The sequence below is a fragment of the Arachis ipaensis genome, chromosome B05 (assembly GCF_000816755.2).
Source record: "Arachis ipaensis cultivar K30076 chromosome B05, Araip1.1, whole genome shotgun sequence".
Taxonomy (NCBI): Eukaryota; Viridiplantae; Streptophyta; class Magnoliopsida; order Fabales; family Fabaceae; genus Arachis; species Arachis ipaensis.
Window position 1 is genome coordinate 5,506,715 of NC_029789.2, and position 6,593 is coordinate 5,513,307.

The following is a 6,593-nucleotide window of genomic DNA, read 5'->3' on the forward strand; positions in this document are numbered from 1 at the left end:
GAGGATAACAACTGGCCAAATAACAACCCTCCGAAAAGCATCATAAACTGTATATCCGGGGGATTTGCCGGAGGAGGTGAGACAAATTCGGCGCGGAAACGAAGTTACCGCGCAATGTTAGCAATTGAAGGAACAACACCACGAAAGACCAACAACACACTCGACCTCAGCATCACCTTCGGCCAGGGGGATATATGCTCGGCCACACCCAACTTGGACGACCCAGTGGTAATTTCCATTTAAACCGGCGAGTTACTGGTAAGAAAAGTCCTTATGGACCCAGGTAGCAGTGCCGACGTCCTTTTTTATTCTACTTTCTTGAAAATGAAATTATCTGAAAAACTCATGCAACCCTCATCCGGAGAACTGGTAGGGTTCTCTGGAGAAAGGGTCCCAATCAAAGGATATATATGGTTAAAAACAATAATGGGGGAGGGCTCACTATCACGAACTGCCGACGTACAATATTTAGTGGTTGACTGCCCAAGCCCTTATAATATTATTCTTGGAAGGCCTGCCCTGAACATGTTTAGGGCAATAGTATCAACTTATCATCTATGTGTTAAGTTTCAGGCACAGGACGGCAGAATAGCCACGATCCACTCCGACCGCCAACAAGCTCGGCAATGCTATAACGCAAGCCTGAAAAGATCGGCAACAAGACTAGACTTTAACCAGGAAGTCAAAGCAATTCACAACATGAATGAAGTGTTATCCCTAGCAGAACTAGATCCCAGGGAAGACACCCAAGAAAGACCTCAGCCGTCGGATGAACTCGTGAAGGTCCAGCTAACATCAAAGTCGGGACAGGTCACATACATCGGCCAGGAGTTACAAGGAGCACAGAAGACCGAACTCATAGGAGTACTACAAGCGAACGCTGATCTCTTCGCCTGGACTCCGGCAGACATGCCAGGGATAGACCCTAGCGTTATCTGCCACAAACTCGCCACTGATAGATCCATCCGACCAATAGCTCAGAAAAAGAGGAATCTTGGAAGAGAAAAATCAGAGGCAGCTTTAGAAGAAACCAGAAAGCTCCTCAATGCAAACTTTATTAAGGAAATCCGATTCACAACATGGTTATCTAACGTGGTAATGGTAAGAAAAAACTCAGGTAAATGGCGCATGTGCGTCGACTTTACAGATCTGAACAAAGCGTATCCCAAGGATGCATACCCTTTACCAAGCATTGACAGACTTGTGGACAGCGCATCAGGTTTCAAAAGTTTGAGCTTCATGGATGCATACTCTGGCTACAACCAGATCCTTATGCATCCAGATGATTAAAACAAAACAGCATTTATAACTGAGCATGGAAATTTTTGTTATAGAGTAATGCCATTTGGTCTAAAGAATGCAGGTGCTACCTATCAACGACTGATGGACAAAGTGTTCCGTCACCAAATAGGTCGTAATATGGAGATCTATGTGGATGACATGGTCGCCAAGACCACTCAGGAAAAGTCGCACTGTGACGACCTCAAAGAGATATTCCAACAGATCCGAACACATAACATGAGACTAAACCCAGAGAAATGCGCCTTCGGAGTTCAAGGAGGCAAATTTCTCAGATTTATGCTGACATCAAGAGGAATCGAAGCAAACCCCGAGAAATGCGATGCGGTACTTAACATGGCAAGCCCAAAAATAATAAAAGAAGTACAACAACTGGCGGGAAAGATAGCAGCATTATCTCGGTTCCTACCAGCAGTGTCAAGCCGATCATACCATTTCTTCCAGACAATATCAAAGAATAAAAAATTTAAGTGGACACAAGAATGCGAGAAAGCGTTCACCGACCTCAAAACCATTCTGTCCTCACCACTAGTACTACAAAGACCAGAACTTGGTAAACCTTTACAATTATATTTATCTGTCTCTAATTGTTCTATAAGCTCGGCCTTAGTCATTGAAACAGGAAAGACACAACAGCCAGTATACTTCGTCAGCAGAGTCATGCAATCAACGGAACAAAGATATCCGAAGATAGAACAGTTAGCCCTAGCACTCGTAACAACGGCAAGAAGACTCAGGCACTACTTCCAAAGCCACACGATAATAGTAAGGACCAACCAACCATTAAGGCAAATATTGACAAAGCCGGAATTGGCTGGGCGTCTAACCAAGTGGTCCATCGAGCTCTCGAAATTCGATATCCAGTACCAACCAAGAACAGCTCTGAAAGCACAAATCCTCGTAGACTTCATCTCAGAATTAACCCCGGGCGAGCTCAATAAAAATTGGGAACTACATGTTGATGGAGCATCCAGCCGAGAAGGAAGTGGGGCGGGAATAATTCTAAAAGACGGAGACAAGGTGATAACCGAACAATCCCTCCAGTTTAACTTCCCAGCAAGCAACAATCAGGCCGAATATGAGGCACTCATAGCAGGACTCAAACTCGCCTTAAGCTTCCACATACAAAGCCTAACAACATATTGTGACTCCCTCTTAGTAGTACAACAAATCCGAGGAGAATTCCAGGTAAAAGACCCCTTGCTCGAGCGATATTGGCTCGTAGCAAAGGATCTCATTTCAAAATTTAGCACATTTATTATCCTACACGTACATAGAGAAAAGAATGTCAGAGCGGATATATTATCCAAACTTGCATCCACTAGGGCATATACGCAAACATCAGCATTATCACAGCACACACTCACAAAACCTAGCATTGAACTATTAACTATAGCAAGTATCAACCATCTCCACGACTGGAGAACACATTTTCTTGAGTACATCAATACAGGTATCATACCTAAAGACGAGCTTAACCCACAACACTTCAGACGAAGGGCAAGTCTCTACACAAACATTGCAGGAGAGCTATACAGGCGTGGACTCTCACAACCATTACTAAAATGTCTAAACGAGGATGAGGCAAGAGAGGTGATGGATGAAGTCCATGAAGGCGTATGCGGAAACCACATCGGGGGACGAGCTCTAGCAGCCAAGATTGTCCGAACAGGATATTATTGGCCGACCATGAAAGCAGACTGCATAACGAAAGTCAAGACATGTGACAAGTGCCAGAAGCACGCCGCCATCACCACTAAGCTTGCCGAGGTACTACACAGCATAGAGGTAAGCTGGCCCTTTTACAGATGGGGGCTCGATATACTCGGTCCGTTTCCAATAGCGCCAGGCCAGGTAAAATTTCTCCTAGTATCAATAGATTACTTCTCAAAATGGATAGAAGCACAGCCACTAGCAAAAATAACAGTCGAAAAGGTACGATCTTTTATATGGAAGAATATAATGTGCCGGTTCGGAATTCCAAAAGAAATAATATCAGATAATGGTAGGCAATTCACCGATAACAAGCTTGGAGCATTTCTAAAAAATTTTAACATACAGCATCATTTTAGCTCGGTCAAACACCCACAGACTAATGGGCAAGCCGAGGCTGCTAACCGAATTATATTGCAGGCAATAAAGAAAAAGCTCGATAACGTTAAAGGAGAATGGGCCGAGCTGATCCCGGAAATACTATGGAACTATAACACAACAATATAGAACATCACGGGCGAAACACCCTTCAAATTAGTATACGGATCAGAAGCACTAATCCCCGTGGAGGTCGGAGTACCCACCCTAAGAACCGAACTATATGACGAACAGCATAACATAAACATTAGGCACGCCGAGCTCGATCTCATCGAAGAGGAAAGGGAAATTGCAGCAATCAAACAAAGAGCACGGAAACAACTGGCAGAAAGGAAACATAACAAAGGAGTCGTCCCCCGAGCATTCACTGAGGGCAACCTAGTCCTCAGACGCACAGAGGAAGCAAGACGACCACCCTCGCACGGCAAGCTCACCGCAAACTGGGAGGGACCGTTCAGGGTAACGAAAGTACTCGGAATGGGAGCCTATCAACTCCAAACGCTACAAGGCAACCCGTTATCGGGAAAATGGAATGTTTCCTCATTAAAAATATATAGACCATGACTTGTACAAACAGCGGATGAAGGTACTCTTTTTCCTCTTAGAGCTTTTCTCCCGAAAAAAGAGTTTTTGCCTAAGAAGGATTTTAATGAGGCCGGACGCCAAACATGTTCAAATAAATCGATTTTTTCAATTATATCCAAACTTCTAACAAAGACAAACGAGTAATAAGGCAAACGCTGCCAACATCAATATCGTCAATTCAGCCTAACATCGGCAAATTCAAATGTTGTACGAAGAAAACAAACAAAAAAGAAAGTCACATTGACCGCAGCTCGATCAAACAAAAAACTAGACAAAGCAAATAGGGAATAAACAACCCTATCCAAAACAAACATAAAACAAATCAAGAAGGAGCATTTTCATCATGCTCTTCGGCAGTGCCATCCACAATCATCTTTCTATCAATCACGATCTTAGTCACATCCAGACGGTCACAATCGAAATCAGGAGCTAAGCAAGAAATCTGGCTAACAGCCCGATCAAAGCCAGAGAAAAACATTTCCATTCCCAACTCTTCCAGTTCGAGAACCCTCGCAGTCAACTTCCCTTTTGAAATATCACTTTCCTTAATCTCAGCCTGCAGCAACCGGATTTGATCCCTTAAGCGAGCCACCTCCTCCTCGGATTCCTTCGCCCTAGCCACAGCACCGACCACCACATCATCTTTCTCCTTTAAGGATTTCTCCAACTCAGCAATCCTCGCCTTATAAGATTTCTCTAACTCAGAAACCTTATGCACCGTCTCTTGCTGCTCGGCGCCGATAAGCTCGGTAGCACGGCCAACACACATTAACCGAGAAGCAACAATCTGTTAAGACAACACCATACAACTTCATAAGAAACATGAAAAGAGATCACAAGTAGAAAGGGAAGATAGAACAAACCTGAACAAACTTTCCCAAGCCCTCCATACCAATGCGACGAGTCATCAACATGTCCCCGGGATATTGAGAAACCCTATCCGAAAGCTCGGCGATAGGGAATTGGTCGCTCCACAAGGAATGAGGACTTGTCCCAAGAACAAACCCATGAAGTCTCCTTTGACGATCAAACACCGACCTGACGTTGCCAGTAACATCATGATCACCCTCAGAAATAACTTCCAGAGACTGATCTGTCTCATCCCTCCTCCTCTCAAAGGACAACGCAGGTTGAGCGGTGGACTGCGCAGCATCACCCCCTCCTTCCTTCAAAGTCCAAGAGCCACCAACATTCTGTTCTTTCTTCTTCTTCAAAAAGGACTGAAGCCGAGACGGATCAACAAGAGGAACACGACCGCCTGCATAAACACAAACATCAGAGAAAGAAGATAAATGAAAGGCAAAAATAAAGACAATCAAATAATACCTATATAATCCTTCAAACCCACACTATCACCAGAATCATAGAAACCGAGCATGTCACTAATTGACAAGCATTCCCTATCAGTAAAACTCTCAACAAGAAAGTCCAACAACAACTCTTCTTCTTCATTACGTTCGTTAGCTTCAAGGATTTGAATCGGCTCTGAGCACCAGTATAAAGGGAATTTCTCCACAAGTTCATCATCCAGGTAAAAGGGGTACTCTGACTCTATCGAGCGAACTTTAACATACATCGGTTTAAAATTTTTGAAAGAGGATTTATACAAAAGAAACAGAGAGCGACCAGGGAAACTACTCAGACAAACCCACAACCCTTTCCGAACCCCCTTTGATTGAAAGAGAGAAAAGAAAACGGGAAGGGAACAAGGAACAGATAAGAAATCCATCAAACACTGAAATGCACGCAAAAAGGCCCAGGAGTTGGGGTCGAACTGTGAGGGAGGACAGTTCAACTGGGTAAGGACGTCACACTCAAAAGGGGAAAACGGAAAAGTAACACGGAGTTCGGTAAGGCAAGGAGTGTAAAAATAAAAGTACTGCCAATCCCCCTCCTTTCACAAACCCTATCCTCTCCAGAACAACAAAGAAACTCCATTTTCACTCCAGAACCCTCCTTAACCACCTTCAAACCCTGAAGCTCACGAATCGAATCAACATTCACATACGAAGAAGAACGGGTCTTCACGTCGTCATGCACCCAATGATAAGGGTTATCTTTTTTCTCCTCTACAGATTTCACTTTCTCTTTCTCTCTTGCCATTTACAGAAAACAGGAAAAGAAAAACAAAAGACAAGAGAAGAAAGCTAACCTTTAGAAGTCATACTTGGAAGAAGAACACAAAATAGAACTGAACAGCAGTTCCAAAACAAATCAGATATTATTGCAAGCCCACTAAGTATCGTGGGTAGTGTAAGTAACAGCCCCCCACTAACATCGAAAACCAAAACGGCAAGAGGGGGCATTAAGGGATAAGTATTGTTTTGGTCCCTCACGTTGAGGGTCGGAATCGAACCCGTCCCTGATGTATATTTTGATTTAAAATCATCCTTAAAGTCGTATTTAAATTTAAAATCGTCCTTTCTAATAAAATTTTTTAATTTATTCCTAAACTACCCCTATAATAAAAAATGCTTTCTTGCTTTCTGTTTTTTTTTTCTTTCTATTTTTCGTGTTCTTGGTGGTGGTGGTGTTGTTGGTGTTGGTGTTGGTGGTGGTCTTGCTTTCTGTTTCTGTTTCTGTTTTTTGTTTGGTGTGGTTTGGTGTTGTTTGGTGTT